Raw genomic sequence first — 18,155 nt, 5'->3', positions numbered from 1 at the left:
TTGCGTTGCTTTTGTAGTTTAGTGGTATAGTCCTGGAAGTGCATCACTTGTGCTGTGCCACTGCGCAGGTTGGCTTGCTGCCTCAAAATGTCATCCTTTTTGCCATACTTAAGTACCCTGATGATGAGCGGGAGTGGGGGATCTAGGCACAAGTGCCCTGTGTACCTCTAAAGGATGATTAATAAGAGAAGGGATGGGGAGGAATGATGGTCCAGTGTATGACCTCCCTAATATAATGTACTTAGCAATAAAATACACTGTTCCAAAGAGGAAGTAGGAGAAGGAAGTCCTAATTCTAGGAGCAAGAATCCTCACACAACCAACTGAGTGCCATGCTTCATCATCGGAAGTGCTCCTCGTCAGACTGGCGCTGATGGGTGGATTGCTTAGTGTTCGGGTGGACCGACTGTGCCTCTTTATTAGGCACCCCTGACCTTCCCCACTGCTCCCAGGAGCAGCTACTTTAATTATCGGCTAAGTTCCCCCTACTTTGCGGGAGGGCAAGAGAATGGGGAATCTCCATCCCTGGTTTGCTGCAGACCTGAACTCCTTCGTCTCGGGGTCCCCTCGCCACAGACCAGACTGCCACTAAGTTTTACCCATCCAGGGCTACTTTGCTGCATTTTAAGAGCAGCCCAGCTGCACCACAGCTCCCACAACCAGTCTCTGAAAATGCACTCTGTGACACCTCATTGCTAATGTTCTCACTGCGGGAACAGCCCCCAGCGAGTCACCAACCTCTAATCTCAGGGAGTCACCCATCTAAGCCTTTGTGGGTCGTGGCAGCTCTCCAGGAGCACTGCGGGATCTTCACACTCACTGGTTTAGGCTGGCATGCTACCTCTCTATTTGGCTATATTGTGGAGTCCAGGCAGACTCCTGATGTCCCCGCCGCCATCTTCAGGAGCTGGCCGGCCAGAACCCCCAGGCCTCTTCGTCAGTCCTGGGCTGGTCATTGCAGTATGTTTCACCCCTCAACAGTTGGCCTGGACTCTGGTGGATCTACAGTGTCTGTGACCCTGGCCCACAGCTTTATTTCCCTGTGCTACAGACAGCGTCAGCCCTGTCACTCTCTGACTCTCTCTCCTGAGACAGGCACTCCCTGCGCTTCGGTTATTGCTTTGGGTGTCTGCTCAGGGGTCCCCTGACAGGCACAGCAGGGATAAATGAGCATATCCACGCTCACAAAGCTCTTCACAACACAGGCCCGGCCCACCTCAACGAGCGACTCACCTTCCACACTCCCACCCGCCAACTCCGCTCCGCCAACCTTGCCCTCACCGCCGTCCCTCGCATCCATCGAACTACAGCCTGCGGCAGATCCTTCTCCCACCTCGCCACCAAGACCTGGAACACCCTCCCCGCCCACCTACGACAGACCCAGGACCTCCTGACCTTCAGGAAATGCCTCCTCAAGACCTGGTTATTCGAGCAGTAGCAGTCCTTTCCTCTCCCACCCCCTCTCAGCGCCTTGAGACCCTAGCGGGTGAGTCGCACGCTTTACAAGTGTTTGATTGATTGATATGTAGGTTTAATAAAGGATAACCTCAGTGGTGCAGAGCTCTGTCTGCCTGCGTCTGCCAGCTTCTGCTGCCAGGCCATGCCCCCTCATCTTGTATATCAAAACTTGATAAGCTTTGTCCAAGAAAGAGCCTCCCTACCCTCCCCCCCAGACGGACAGGGGGATCATTCCACCAGGGCCAAACCCACAAGTTCTGTCCTTGCATAGGGAGCTCCCATCACAGACAACTGCAAAGAGGCAACGTGGGTGTCCTTCACACTTTTGCCAAGCACTATTTGCTAGATTCTGAAGTGTTTACAGATGAGCACTTTGCTAGAATTGTTCTACAGGACTTCCTTGTTTAACCATCCACCAACTCTCCTCTAAAAGGTAGGGTATTTCTCTGTAATTTGTTCTACTGGTGAGGAATCTGCAGGTTGAAGTATCCATCAGACGAGAAAGCTACTTAGATGTAATGATCTTTCTGGTGGATACTCATCCAACTACAGGTTCATCACCAACCTGTCCGCCTCCATTTTGATGGATGTATTATATGGAAAGTTAATAAGATTGCATTTAAAAATTTGGTACTACACTATTTTACTGATGTCAGTCCATCACTCACATCAAAAGCTGGGAAAACAATGGATGGAAACTGACATTGTTGTCTTGGGCTAGTGTTATATGGCTTCGATGGTGCCATTTCCGGCAAAGATATGAGGTCAGTGCCCCCAACCGGCAATGTGAGAGCTTGGAAGTTTCTGTATCGAGTCTGGCGCCTCGGATTGTTCTACAAGTGAGAACCCTGCAGGTAGATGGAGTATCTGCCAGAAAGATTACCACCACAGGTAAGTAACTTTTTCTTCTCAGCACAAAATGTTTCCTGGCATGTTCTCCTGCAGGGTCCAGTCTGCTGTAGTCAGCTGGGCCCTCATTTGGTCAGGAATCCTTCTGATGTGCGTGTCCCTGAAGCAGTAAAACAGAAGGTCAGCTAAATGACCCTTGGAGAGCAGTTCTAGTCCAAGCATGTCAGTAGGAATGAAGAGTATTTGAGTGAGTCCTTTTCTTCCTGGAGGAGCCAGGAGTTGTCTTCAGGTGGAGTCTTCCCAGGTCCAGGAGTGTTCTGAGGAGGTTGTGAGCGAGGTGCCAACTTTATCCTCTGCTGTTGTCGGAGACTGGAGAAATTCTGCTGCACAATCCTATTTTCTCACAGCCTCCCACATCCTTTTGCAACACACATTTATTGTCCTAATGTAAAATTACACGAATCTCTGTTTTAATATGGAAGATCCCTTCTGCCACCAGGAGGGCCTGTCTGCCTCTTTAGCCACTGCCCTGTTTAGGTGAGCACTTCTGCAGGGACCAAACTGGTCCTCGTCTGCTCTGTGACTGAAGCCTGGCTAAAAGTTCCTGACAGTGAACAGAAGAATTCCCCCTCCCTGGCTTATCCAAGTCAATAGCTAGTACTAAGCCTTTGTTCGGTCAGCTGTTCCTGCCCAGCAGTTAACATCACTTTGTCCTTCCTGGGCTTAGAGGCAGGCCATTCTCTTCTGAACTTGGGTTTGGTAACTCTTTTTGCCAAGCACATATATTATAGCTTTGAAGGTAATTGAGAGTGGCAAAACTGGTTTTAAGCCAGTTCTGGATCAAGCATTCTAAAGTACGTTTTCTAAAGTTACATTCTTCAACTTTCAAAAAACTGATTGTCCCATTAAATCAATCATGGAACTTTGCCTTTATGTTCCTGTACGGAGAAGTAATTTTAATTATTTCAGTCATACCAAGTCCTGTCCTATGAAAAAAGTAACTTAACCTATACGAGTACATAGAAATAGCCTTTAGGCTTTGTGTCGGTGTGAGGTAAATGCTTTAAATATAAAATGTGCCTCTTCTTTATAAATTATTTACCCCACTTTGTGGGCTTACAATGCAAGTTTTCAGGGCATTTTTTTAATATATAAAATAGGTTTTCCTAAATGGCAAAGGCACTTTTTCTTGAGTTTGTTTCTCTGCAGTGCCTTTAAAGTCTAGCCCAGCCTTATCACCTTTGTGCTGTTGGCATCGAACATATAACATTTAATTCCCATGCCATTGCTGCAATTTCTGAGATACAAATAGGGGTTGGATCAATTTTATGTCCGTGAGGTTAGGCCACTATAACAATTATAAGAAAAAAACATACACTGACACTATTAAAAACTAATTTTAAATGATATTTCGCAAAATCAAGTTTTATTGCAGCCAAACTTTTTATTTGATAACTTCTTGTTTTATTCCACACTATTAGACAGTTTGAAGAAAAGACATGTCATCCACGTTAGAGAGACAAGATTCCACACTCAAATACAACAGATGGCTTAACCACCTTACTATCAAAGGACTTAATCAACACAAGTATGTTAGAAATACATTCAACACCGACACAACAAGTGAACTGTTGACAATACACAACTCTGCTCCCATAATCCTCCACGATTAGACTGGAGATTGTTTGCATTTGAAAGAATATGTTAACAAACCTTGAGATGTCATTTAGTAAAACAAGTTTGATGCATCCAGTATATATATAAAATATTAAGAATGAAGACTAAGAGTCTGATTCACAAAGGTAAACTAAGGTAAACTCCAGTTTTCTGTAAGTTTAGGATTGTTTGCTATTCACCAAGGGGTTTACAAGTAGTAGCCTTAAAAGCGCAGAGACTACACACATAAAAAGATAGGTCTTTTTTATGTGCAGAGATGCCGCACTCGTAAAAATTCTACATGTAAATCCTTTTGTGAATAGCAGACAATCCTAAACTTAAACAAAAGTGTTAGGATCCGGAGACCTCCATACAGCCCCCACTCCCCCCACCAGTTATACGCAGACCGACAATCTTATTTGTGGAAGAGGTTTTTATCAACACCTTTTTATCTTTATAGCATAAAGTCATAAATCATTTATAAAGAACATTCCACAAATATTTACAAGTCATGAGAATTAGTGACCATAAATCTTTTCTGACAGGATCCCTTCCTGTCCTGAACCACCATTGGACCACAAAAGTGACCCATGTCTCACCTGTATCCTTAGGAGGGGCGGTTACCCTGACTACACCATTCCTTGTCCTCACGCTCAGGGTTCTGCCCCCCCTCCAAACACCAATCAGACTCGGGGTGTAACAGGGCGGCCAAGAGCTGGAGCCCCATGGCCCCCCCCCCCCCCCCCCCCCCCAGCGATCTGTCCTCCCTTACCCCTTGATCTGGTGTGTACCTCCGCAGGTTGGCTCAGAACTTCAGGATCCTATCCCTGGTGTCCTCCCGGGGCCCCAACCTTGGGGACCCCCCTGTTGTTTCTAGTCACTTTTATACCTCAATTTCAGCATAAAACCTTACTTCACAACTTAAACTAAGGAGAGTGTGGGTGGGACAACTGCGGGCCCCGCACGCAACTATCTGATATGACAAACTCAGACATTTGGGACAGTCCATTGATCCCAGAGTGTTGGAGGATTGACTGTGCTCCCTCTGTACCATCTTTTTCTTTTTAGACGGAAAGGAAAACACTGCCTTATTTAATCAAGCAGCAAGGGATGCACTCTTTGCTCTGTTGAGATTCAGCACAATGTAGAGGTGTACAGGTTGAGCAAACTTGGTCATGCTTCACATGAGTAGACGCTAGTTTTAAAGTGTTTCTGGCCATCTTCGAGAAACGGGTTCATGAATAGACCTTTTCACTAAGCAGAGCAGATTATGGAGTGTCTAGAGTGTGCCTCCTGGATAATAATAGGGAAGATGCTCTTGGAAGAGACACTCCTCCTCAAAAGTAGGTCAAAAAAGTTTCTTTGTGCCTTTCATTAATTACTGTCCTCTTCAAAAATGATTGATTCCTAAATTCTCATCACCCGAACCAGTTTGCTACTGCTGATTTTTATTCTTGGGGATCCTGCCCCTCTCACATAATGGCTTCCCACTTACTCAACTTACACGTTTCCTGGCACAGAAGGTGGTAGATGGTTGATACTTCATGGCTCAATTCCTTTGCTGAACCTAAGGACCAAGTTTGTGAAGAGTTAGCATGTATTCATTTGGATAACTGTAGCATCGCCATCAGGTATACTGCTAGTAAGTTATTGACCAGGAAGCAATACAAAAGTAAATGAGTTCGTTTTTGATACTGGAACATGGCGAGGCACTTACATACTCTTAACATTTTCTTGAGTTATACCTTATTATTCAGCATTTATTTGGTGAACTCTTACATCTCGATCTTACCATTCAAGATCTAGTTTCTCAATGTGATTTAAATTGTGTCTAAATCTTTCTGATGTACAAATCATTTGACTGTATGACCTTGTATGACATTGATTTGTGGAACTGAACAACTTCTATTTTAGTAGTAAGTACTTCTTCCAGGTGAACCACTAAGCTTAAGGCTCTTTTTTCTAAAGATCTCTGCATAGACTCCAACAAAGTCTGGAATGCCATCTGGACCCTTCCTTTGTTTATTCGAAAAGACGTTACTAATTTTCAGCTGAATCGAGAGATCATTTTTCCTGCTTTCCGACCACAACCACGCGCTTTTCCATCAAAGGGAAACAAACGGGACCGCATATGGCCCCTCCTGCAGCTGAACCCAGTGCTCGACATTCACATCAATTAAAGGGCACAGAACAACCTCCGAATGGACCAGAACACAGCACCGTTAGCAGATCATCACGTGATGGGTCATGTTTAAGCGTCTGGTGTAACCCTGGAACCACGTGGAAACTCACAGATGCCAAAGCAACGGGGATCCATGCGCATTGTGGTTGATACAAATGCCTAGAATCGAACACTTCTTTTCTTGGAGAGAACCTCTCCTTTCAGAGTTTCTGAACTTGGGTTCACAGTTTATGGTGGGATTTTTTCCTCGGACACTAAACTGGGGAAATCCACTGTTTTAAGGTGTATACTGTCCTGCCTCTCAAAATCCTATGAGATTGGAAGAGTCCACCTCATCGGAGTTGTTTTGCTGTTGTCACCAATTTGAAGACATCAGTCACCTTCTAAAGACGTTTAGCGATTACAAACATGTACAGGATTGCGGCATGGATGCTGTATTCTTTTTTGAAGCATTACTGATTGATGCTTCGTCCAGGAAGGAGGTAGCTTTCGGCCTTTTAAGATCTGCCCATTTATTTCCTTGAAGCCTCTTCGGCACGTTTGCACGTTTCCCTTGAATAGTTTTCGAATGAGAGCCCCAATCAGTTGGAAAGATGGAGAGCTGAGTGACAGACCGAGTAAGGAAATACTAATTTCATGGTCAGTCAGGTACTGTTACTTAAGGCTCTGCCTCCTTCAAAACACCCAGTCATCCCCTTGGAGCATATGCTGTGCGTCAGCCTCGCATCTCGGGAAAACATAGTGGAACTGGGTGTAGACAACTCAGATGCAAGAGCATGAACAGGGTTTATGCGCACAGATGGACACTCGTGGACGGGAAAGGTCTACAAAAAATTGGGGAAGATTCACGAGCATTGCCCAGGCTCAAGTCCTATAAATTCCCGACAATTCTAGTAATCTTTGCATATTATGCACACATTTCATAGATGTAAAACTGCAAAGGCTTTGGGAAAGTGGGCGTGGCAAGAGTGGTAAAAGAAATGCTCCTTTTCAGTCATTCGAAGACATTTAGGCCTGCATGTCACACTGACCGAGAACCAAACTTACACATCCATAGATCTGGTGTAGTGCAGAAAGTTTTGACTTGCGAAAAAAGTTTACCATTTTTAAAATAAAAATATATATATATATTTTTACAGAGTTGAAGCGATATTGTTGGCCAAAAAAATGTAATTTCCTCAAACACATTATGCATACATAGGGTTAGGGAATTGAGCTCAAGTCCCCTTTGAACGTGAATCTCATACATTTAAGTTGGTCTTAGTCGACCCTTGTATAGCGCACAATGTGCCATTAGTGTGAAATCCCAGCACCTTTCGCATGTTTCGTAAAGGAATAAACTTGAATATTTAAAGCCCTATATGTGCATATTTTGTGTCAGGTGAACCTCCTATCTAGTTTAACTTTGTCAGTAAATGAGTTTGGATACGTGGAAGGTGAAAAGCATTTAGAACTGTTCGTTCAACGGTGACAATAAAAGGAAAGGAACATCGTGTGATTTATGGAAAGAAGGTGACAATGAATATTGGAATATATGTTTAAATATAAGTTTAATGTTAACGCAACACGGAATTGTCTGTTTTTTTTAAATATCTCATACTAGAGTTCAAGGCGGCCATATTATAATTATTTATTGAAGTGAAGATATAACTGTTTGTAAGCAGTAGGTGGCGCTGTTGTATAAAGAGGCTATTTAAATCTCAGTTTAAGTGCTTTTGAAAACAATTTACTACAAATATGTTCGTTTTTATTAGGGCTTTTACGGAGAACCATAAAGCACAAGCGTAAGATCTTCAGCACTTCTAGAAGTTTTATTTTGGATTAACAACTGCTGACGTCGACTTGAGGTAAAAACGGTCATGAATATCCGACAAGGCTTTTGCCTGTGATGTTCAGGTTGATAAAAAGTTTCCTACCATTATGCGTTTCAAACTAAGGAATGCGTGTAAGAAGACAATATTGCGCGCATTTACAAGAGACTGATTTCTTATGCTTTGACTGAACAGGCTTCCCCGGTAGTACTTCAAATGCACCTGAAAATGCCTAAGGTTTAAAGCAATTATCTCCGATATTATATTTCGTCCACTCAGCGTAGCTTTGGTGAGTAGGTTAAAACATGAAATGCAGGTTTTTTTGGGGTGGCATAGTTAACACGTTCCCATCTCATCTTGTCTATTTTGCCAAAACTTGCATTCCCAAGTTAAGCCCGTGCACATGAAATAATTGACATGGTTACACTTTTTATAATGGAACTTAATTATGTTCATTTTAATGTTATCCTTTTTTAATTTAAAAAAGAGATATAATTTTATTTAATTTTATTAGTCGTTCTTATATCTCGGTAGTTTAGTAGGTTGTGGTTAGATAAGTCTGAAGCTCACTTTATTATTATTATTTTAATTTGTAATCCTCTATTACTTTTTCGCTTGAGCTTTTTGTGACTTTTAAAAGTATAGACTTGGTTAACCAATTCGCTCATTGCTGAGAAAGGAAGGCGTGTGATCTGATGGCCCCAGGTTCGAGCAAATCCGGGCGGGGTTACCTCGCCCCTAATCCTTCCAGTGTCTGTTTAATAATTTCACCTGTTACCAATATCTAGATCTGTTTAATATTCTGTAGAATGGTTAAGATTTTAAACATAGTTTTATTATTTCTGATGTTGTTTTATCCTCATTATTTGACAATCGAAAATAAGCAGTGATATTCCAAAACCAGCGGTGTCACTGAGACCATGGCTGTATGATGTGCTGTGATGTTTTCATATATGATTATATACTCGGTTGAAAACCTCTTAACAACAAGGAAACGAGTACAGTTGTTTGACAGTGAACTTACAGTAGCCATTGTCCACGTCAACGTTTTGCAGAAGGTCTGGCAACAACGCCAGCTCACACTTTGGTTATATTTGTCAATATATCTCTTTCCACGTAAAAACGACACCTCCTGGTCATAACCTATTGTAATTCAACAATGTAAGGATCTATTTAATGAAGGAAGGGCTATAAATATTTGTTTAAGCCATTTTAATCAGTTAAACTATTCATGGAATTGACGAATGGCATATCAAATGTACTCAAAAGTCTTACCATTTTGCTGTAAATTATTTTTATTTATTACCATAAAACAAAAAGTATTTGTGGCTCAGGTAGCTAACATGTTGTACACGTTAATGGCATAGGTCTTACTGTACCATATACATTAACATTCCTGACTAGGTGTTGCTGTTACGTAGCTAGAGAGATATCGGCGGCAGCGAAGGTTCGTTTAGTCTGCCATTTCCTGGTCTGCCACAACACCAGGGACGCTATTTCGGTTACGTCACGACCCGGTCACTAAAATTGGGTGTAAACGGCAAATCTACAAAATCTCGATGATCTGGTGTCCACCACGTAGCAGGTGCACAGTTTGCTTTTCATTGTGTTAGTGTCAGACCTCCTTCAGGGGGGTCCACAGGGAAAACGGGGGTTACCTGGCCCCAGGGGTGATGTTTGGGGTCAATTGCCATTGGGGTCTTGTGGCCCATCTTACTATAGCAATGCAGACTGGGCCAGTTACAGCTGGTCTGCATTTCACTCTGAAGTGACAAGGGCAAGCTGTTTAAAACCGCCTGGAGGAAGTCTGGGAGCAGGAGCTCAGAACTCAACAGTCAACCAATAGACACAATGACATATTGTCAAACCAGTGCTCGCCCTTTATGTTAGTGGTTACATGTCTCAGCAGTACTTCACAGTTTAACAGGAATGCAATGATAAACCTGGAAGCAGTACACAGTCACTAACCACAGAGGCCCACTACAATACATGTGCTACACACTCACTGCATATACACGCACTTGAAATGCATACAGAAGTTCAGCACAAACTTCTGGGTTTAACAGCAAACTTAACATTAGAGGGGTCAGTAGTCTCACCTCTCCTTGACCAAAGGAAAAAGACTAGTCACACTATTGATTAACAAAATGCGTTATGTTGCCACCTCAGATTTATGTAACGCACCCGTAGCATGAACAGTATTGCAACAACCACTGTGAGGGTACCCTTGGTGCGCCTCTCCAGGTTACACAACAGGTTCTGAAGCTTGCATTACTAGGGACAGGCGTAGGCCCCTGCTCACATGCTAGATTAGCATAGAGCCAGGGCCCCAAAAAGGTTACCATACCCGTTTCACACGCAGTTGGGCACTCAAGGCAGGGGGCGCACACCTGTGGACCATGCAGGGGACATTCCCATCTCAGCTTTGAGAATGGGGAATACTTTCTAATGGCACTTTACTACTCAAACTCCAACGTATGCAATATTGGGCACACAGGCTACTTGCTTCCATGACTGAAACCAGGTTTCACCCAGTGGTAGCAAACGCCCACACACTCCATGTCCCATTTTGAGTGCAAATTTGAGTTTGCTCCTAAAATGGGATTAACAGTTTATTTGTGAAGAGACCTTTGTCTCCAGCACCGTCTGCACTTATTTTGATCATTACCATGTATTAATCTGAAGCTCTTTCAGGCTTTATCGATATTGCTTCTGCCACCGCTACTGAAAGGTAGTTGATATATATGAATTAAAGGAAAAACAAAAACTGAGAGACCACTCTGGAGGAAACCAAATCATGGAAAACCAAATTTAAGACAATTTCAAGAAAATATAAACAATGGAAATTCAAGGCAGCATTTTAAATGAATTATAATTTTAAGGAAAAATCCAAAATAACATTAAAATTGAACGGAGTTTAGGGGTAAGAAGGTTTTTGAGTTCAGGGATCAGTGATGTTTAGGAGTAAAGAGGGTTTTTAAAGGTCAAGGGTTTGTGTAGTTCAGGTGTAGAAAGGAGTTGTTAGCGCTCAGGGATGGATAGGATTTAGGGGTGGTGAGGTGTTTTTTTTTTTTGCGATCAGGCGTGAATGAAGTTTAGGGGTGGTGATAGGTTTTCAGGTTTCACGGATGAGGGGAGTGTAGGGGTGCTGAGGTTTTTTTTTTGTTAATTTTTTTTAAGAGTTGCTGAATTTGGGCCTTGATTGCCATAGAATTCTGAAAAATGATATCTAACATTGAAGGTGTAAATGTAAAATTAGCATAATGAGAAGGCCAAGAATGATTTACACATATTATGTGCATGTCCCTGTGTTCCTAGAATGATGATGTATATACACACATGCATCACCATGCATGCATGTACATAAGTCCTGGTGTGGCAGACCTTTTTTTTTTTCTCTTCTAATTTACTGTTCCTAGATGGCGTACTCTCAAATAAACATAAATATATACAAGTGTGGCTCAGCAGCAAAGTTTGTCAACCAGGCCCTCCCAAAAAATAAAACCAGGTCTGTAGCTATCAGTATATTTTTAGGGGGGCATGGCCCTCAGCAATGACCAAACATTAAAGCTGTGCTCTGTAGGGGCATTCTTTACTTTCCCAAATACTAGTTGCACTACTATATAACGCCCCCCCCAAATATTGTCGTACAAGTGTATTGACAGAATATTGAAAAGTAACTCCATATGCAGAGTATAAATTTATTATTCCTAACTCCACATCCACATACCTTGAAGAAATATACAATATATATATATACACACACACACACAACCATTGTAGGTACATATATGCGGAGTGAGGAATAGAAAAACTATAGTTGCCTGTCGATGTTTTGGATTCGATGATCTATCCTCGATATTCTCCGCAATCGATAGTCTGGTTTCGGTATTCAGGGTGCCCATAGTGGCATTCTTAGTGAAGGAATATGTGGATTTTTTAAAGTTACATAATAAAACACACTCAATCAACTTTTCACGATCCAACTTTAAATCCTATCTATTAAATGGGAGTTTAAGTAGAAGGATGTAATGTAAAGTAAGTGGATCCAGAGCTTTGTATGACTCACAGCTCTCCCTGTCACACCTGTTACTTGAGGTGGTAGATATGCAGCCTCCACACTCAAAATGTATTTGCTGTAGGAGGTCTTACCTGGGAAATTCTGCATGAGGAAATCATCACACCTGGAAAGCCCGAAAGGATAAAGCTCACCTCAAGTAAAACTTCATCTGCTTCTTAAAGTGTGGAGTTTGCTAATTCTGACCAACTTCTAGTGACGTTTTAATTTAACTTGTCACTAATTTAAAATAACTTTACAGAGAGCTTGCACCATATCCATCAAGAGCATTTTGAGAAATTAGTGGTGAACAGTGCGTTTTAAACATTTTAGGGATGCAACAATGGGAAAAACGAAGTAACATTTAAATTTCATTTTACTGGGGCAGTTGGAAAGTTCCCACAATGAATTTCACTGTATGGTTGTGACAAAAGACGGAGAGCTTAATTATACTTCATCAAAAGCACCAGTCAAACCTACATAAATGGGCTCTGACAATGGCATACACCCCTTATGGTTACAGGCAGGTTGTGCTAAGGGTGTGGTAAATGGAGACCTTCTTAGACATCCACCAGTAAGACAGGTTGGCATGGTAAAATACAGGTGATTGTGTGACCCCAGGATGGGTCCATTTGAGGCCTGTGGCCTGGGTGACGTCACTAGCAGCTGCACTGCCTCTAATGCTCTGAGTGATGGTTTCACAGTTTACATCTAGGATCCTGCTCTGTGATAACCTCTTTCTTTGATGGTACTTCCCACTTGGATGCTGTAGTCCTCCTTCCAGACTTTGGACATTCTCTACTCTCTCACATGCAGTAGACTCCTTGCATAGGACTCTCAAGGTGGCGCCCTATATGTGGCTAACATTGCTTGGATGAGTATGCACATTTCTAAGTGATAAATGTAGAAAGAATGGGCGCCTGTCATGTGTACTAGAAATGGAAAATGTTTACCTGCAGGAGGATTTTTCGTTATTACCCCAGGTGCAGATAAAAGTCAAGCTTTATGTTATGAAACAGTTAAAAACTGCCACATTTAAATGTACACTATAAAGCCAAGTCTTGTCTCTAATAGAACTTTAACTTCTCGGCAAGTAGTCTGTACTTTCCAGTGAATACACAAGCAAATGTAGACATGGCTGATATGGGATAAAAGAGAAGGCATCAGCACTTCTCGGCAAGGGCATATAGCCACAAATAACAAGGGGATACCATTGTTAAGCAATTTACAAAAAAATATATATATCAAGTAACAATGGTTAGACCTTATTAGGATTTTAAAGACCACTATGCAAGCTGATTTTTGTATCTTACACTAAGATCGCTTTACGGAAATAAAGTTCTAACTTATGCTTTGAAATCATATTGGGCCACGTGTATTGGCCAAAACATGATAAGCTATAAATTCTACTTGAAATCTCCAGTTTCAATTTCTCTACATGTACCTAGCTCTCCGTTTGCTTCTCTAGCCACTCTTTTACTTTCTTTACCCCCTCCCAATGTCGCAATCTCTGCCCCTGCTGCCTCTTTCAAACTTTTCCCTATTATCCCTTTCTGTTTGCTGCTGCATCTATCTTCCCATTCCTGTCTCCTGCTCTGGTTCACTTTTTCTATTTACCCTTCTTTCTTTTTCTTCTCTTCTCTCTTCTCTGTACTTTTCCATATTTTTATTCTCTCTTGCCATTTTCTCCATATACCATTTATGGCATCTGAAACTTTGCAATGCACGGATGTTACACCTACCGCCTTTCTTTGACCACTGTGCTGCTTCCCAGTTCCAGAAGCCTACCGTCTTGAGGGCCTCCTAGAACTGGAGAAGTCCCCCTACAAACATGGAAAAAAGAAGTTAATGCAATGAGGCCATCATATACCTGCAGCTTGTTGCCAGTTCATGTTGGACAGGACATTAGACTGCTTGTGTTTGGTGGGTATTAACTACTTTAGGGCAAGCGACAACCCATTGATGTCCACCTCACTACTTTTACAGTGTGATGGATGTCAACGGGTTATCCACAGTACTAGAAAAGAATATATTTCTAGTAAAAATCCCAGTAACATTTCCTTTTTCATATACAAAGTCAGTGTGCAAGGGAAATACTTCCCACAAGTCTGAAGTTTGATTTTTTTTTTTTTTTAGCTGTGTTGCACAACATGATGTGCACACTGACGTTACAGAGCAAAACAAAAGTGAAAGCATATTGTGCAAACAAATTTGTGGGAAACCACAAGTGTCTGCATTTCTCCCAATACCAGTAGTATACCACTTGTGTGACTGGGCTATCGCCTTCAAAGGATAAGCTTCCTAAGGTCCCTAGGGCACAAAGAAATATCAAGATTTTGCCATGTAAGTTGACTAATTCTGGCAATCGGGGTAGCTGCGGTATTTAGGCCAGGGCTTGGTTGGCACCTAGGGTAGTCTTCCGGGGCCAAACATTTCTGAAAAAACAGTATCTAGGGAAGCATATGGAGCTGTAGTTTACGTGGATTTCAATACTTTTTCTTACAAAGAGTGCCCTGCAAACACCAAACTTTGGCCAAGTCATTGATTTTCCTTATATTTCTGTGAAAGAAAATGATGGAATCTGAGAGGATCCATAGAATTCCTAACACCCAGCATTCTCACACTTCTCTCAATAAAAACACTGCCCCAAATGGTCAACAACTATAATGCATTTGATGCATTAATGACATAGGACTTCATAACAGCAATTTATCTGCTTTGACCATACATTAGATAAAGATAAAGCAGAATTTCAAAGGAGTCAATACATTTTAAAGAGCAGAATCATACTACACAGATCATAAATTGCAATATAAAAAAAAAAAAAAAATGTTAGTCATTGTTCTATGGAGATGTCTAGAGAGGTCAATTATGGTGCAGATGCTTTCAGCCTCAGACGCCCTGATTATGGTTTCCACAATATTTTGTTAAAGGAGATAAATCCTCAGTATGTTGACCCTGGCAGGGTTATCTAGATATTAAACATTTTTTTAAATATAGTCTGTTATAGCAGCCCTTTGTGACATGGCAGGCTATAGTGGGTTATTTTACTGCTAGCTACAGCATTTGCAACCCCTGCAGCAGACACATCAACCTAACAAAGTATCTAGCTCCAACAAACAAAATAATCTGTAGAGCAGATCCATTATCTCACCAGGCTATATTTCACAACAGTCATGTGTAGGCTGGAGCAATGTCAGTCAAATATAAGTCGTACTTGACATGTGATAATAGGCTAATCAAAGCACCATTCCATATTGAATCTAGTGTTTCCTGATTGGACATTGCTTCTGAATGACTGGTAGGTGTGGATAGTGGCTACCACGTATGTATCAGAAATTGGAAATATCAGGAAAGTTGCTATCTTAAGAACAACATGACTAAATGTTCTATACAATTGTGCAATCCCTTCACACAGCATATTTTTGCTTGACATGGCATATGTGAAAAGTGAGAAGGGAGTTCAGCTAATGTCTATTGAATTCTTGGCTCCTCAGCCGTGATGAGAACTAGTGCTGATACCACTTTTCATATCAGTTCCTCACACACACCACTGTGGCACCCAGCAGGGGTCGACCATATCCCCTCTGTTCTTCAGTATCTACATAGCCTCCTTACCAAATCTGATTAAATCATTCACATCACCCATTACAACTATGTAGGTGACATCCAAATCATTCTTAAAAACAGATGGTCTGAAAGACCTCTACAATTTAAAACTTGATGGCTTCCTTTAGGCCATAAACACGTGGATGATGAATAGCGATCGAAAGCTAAATATCACAAAGATAGAGCATATGACTTGCAAACAGTGACAAAAATACCAGCTTTACCGCCACATGGTCTAAAGAACATGAAGCCTGTCCAACAATATCAAGGGAAGTCAGAAACCTAGTAGTAACCATGGATTCAGATCTATATTTGATAACACTTATTGACAAAGTAAGACAAAGTGGCTTCTACACAATGAAAACACTACATTGCACTCTCCCATACTTTGAATACCAACGGAAGCTGAAAGACACCCTCACACTTGTAATCTCCAAGTTTGACTATGCCAACATACCATACCTTGGCACGCCAGCTTTCCTGTCATGCAAAATACAAGTCATCCAAAATACTGCTGCAAGATTTCTTCTCTGCCTTCACCCAAGAGAACTCTAGTTGTGTAATCACTCCACTGGCTACCTACATCAAGGAGGGCAATGTTCAAAGCACTTTGCATTTTTCACAGAGCCTCCAATCAAAAAGAATTGTATACCTTATCATATGCCACCTTACCCTAAGAAATACGTTGGAGGTACTGCTTTCTCAGTACAAGCTTCCAAGCTCTGGAAACAGCATTCGAAGCATCCAGGAGCCAATACATTTTAGAAGGCAGTTGAAAATATGGCTATAGCTAAGACAACTATACCACCAAACATCTCAGCAACAGACCCTGGAAAGAAAGTCGCAGCCTCAAGCTCAAACTTTAGCTTACAATCCACAGATTAGAAACAACCTAACGAGCAAATTACGTTCAATAATCTAGTAAATTAACTTGAGCTGAACTATGCTTCGCTGGGTATTATATAGTTATGTTAGTTCATACATAACATTTCTGGCCCACACTAACGCTAATACCATGAAACTCGGCGGTCGGCAGCCAACTGAGACTTACACCTCTTACATTCAGCTATGGCAAATGTGCAATGAGGATTTGCCGTCGCTAGTACTGTGCAGCCAATGAACCAGCCATCACTAAATGAACAGGCATGGAATAACTAAAGAGGTCTATCGCGCACTCCTGGTCCCTCAAAGAACTTTAATCTAGTCAGTGTTTCAAGTCCCAAATATCTGTATGCTATGGCGGCTTCTTTTCATCTTACAATGGCTTCAGATATGAGATGATAGTAACAATGCACATCCTAGAAGATCTCTCCACCTCTCTTTCCCTCCAACAATGCCAGCTATGGCCAAGAACAATATACTGGAGACTTTGTGGCGGAGATGCATCATTTTTGTGGCGCAGCCCAGACACAAAATAATTTTTGGTATTTACGCAAAGTCATGCGTAGTTTAGTAAATACAAACTAATGCGAGGCAGTGGATATTGCTGCCTTGTGTTAGGAAGGCGTCCCTGGGTGGAGCCTGGGCGTTCTCATGCATCCACCAATGGATTTTAGTGCATTTCCACATTTACTAAAGCTAGTAAACTTAGGAATGCGTCAAAATGCTACACCTTCCCCAGTGAGGCGTAGTGAGGAGAAATATCTTTATTTTTCTTTGTTACTTCCTCATTCTATGTGTTCTGCACTGTGCACACCTAGAGAGAGGAATATGCCTCTATGGATTGTTTTTGTGCAGGATGTTGTCCATTCCTCCATCTGTGGAATTGTGTGATTCTGTGGTCGGGGCGTTTTCCATATAATTATGAATTTACCACATTCGTAAATAATCTATCATCTGCATAATCTGCAGATTTGTAACAAAAACACATTTTGTTACTAGCGCAACAGATTAAAGTGACTAAAAACGCTGCAACATGTTATGTCATTCAGTGGACGGTCCTTCACAAAGGTGACTGGTCAACTTTCAGTTGCTTATAGCTGTATTTGGATGTGGAAATGGTAATAATGAAGTGAAATGTGTGCCAATACAGTGCTAAATGTGCAAAAAAAAATAATAATAATGAAGTGCTACTATTAAAAAAAAATGCTGCATTAAGCCACATAATTTGTTTTCTTGCCACATAGTTTAGTCAACATTGCCTTGTGATTTAGGCCTTCCCTGATGTGTAATTCCAATGTCCATGCTTGTCCCACATAGACGGTCACATAATTCATTCAGTTTATAAAATACTCTCACTTTGTATTCAGGGGAAGAAAAGCAAACTACATCTCCATACTAGAAGAATATGCAGCAATTTTTTTAAGAAGACGTTGCTTGACATTTAACTTGTCTTTTGAAAGTGCAGCAAATTCAACAAGATAAAAACAATACTTGAGGCATTTTTATTTCTCATTCACCTTCTGAACTCTCCCACAACTATACTGTGACAGGTGTCTCGGTCGTTTGGAGGATGCAAACATTATCATGGGCTGACACAGCCCTCAAATGCCTTCCGCCCAACCCCCCTCCCTCCCCGGGCTACGGCTCTGAA

At 41.7% G+C, this 18,155-nt stretch overlaps 1 protein-coding gene across 5 annotated transcripts in view; it reads left to right on the top strand.

Moving 5' to 3' along the window:
* Window positions 1-18,155, top strand: part of WDPCP (WD repeat containing planar cell polarity effector) — a 2,103,513-nt gene that overhangs the window by 296,416 nt on the left and 1,788,942 nt on the right. For all 5 annotated transcript variants that reach the window (XM_069234220.1, XM_069234221.1, XM_069234222.1 and 2 more), the window contains one exon: window positions 7,900-7,992. The gene's annotated coding sequence lies outside the window, so the exon portion shown is untranslated. The remainder of the gene's footprint in view (window positions 1-7,899; window positions 7,993-18,155) is intronic.

This window comes from Pleurodeles waltl, chromosome 5 (assembly GCF_031143425.1).
Source record: "Pleurodeles waltl isolate 20211129_DDA chromosome 5, aPleWal1.hap1.20221129, whole genome shotgun sequence".
NCBI classification, from domain to species: domain Eukaryota; kingdom Metazoa; phylum Chordata; class Amphibia; order Caudata; family Salamandridae; genus Pleurodeles; species Pleurodeles waltl.
The sequence above is the reverse complement of the archived record's forward strand: the minus strand, read 5'-3'. Positions and strand labels throughout refer to the sequence as shown.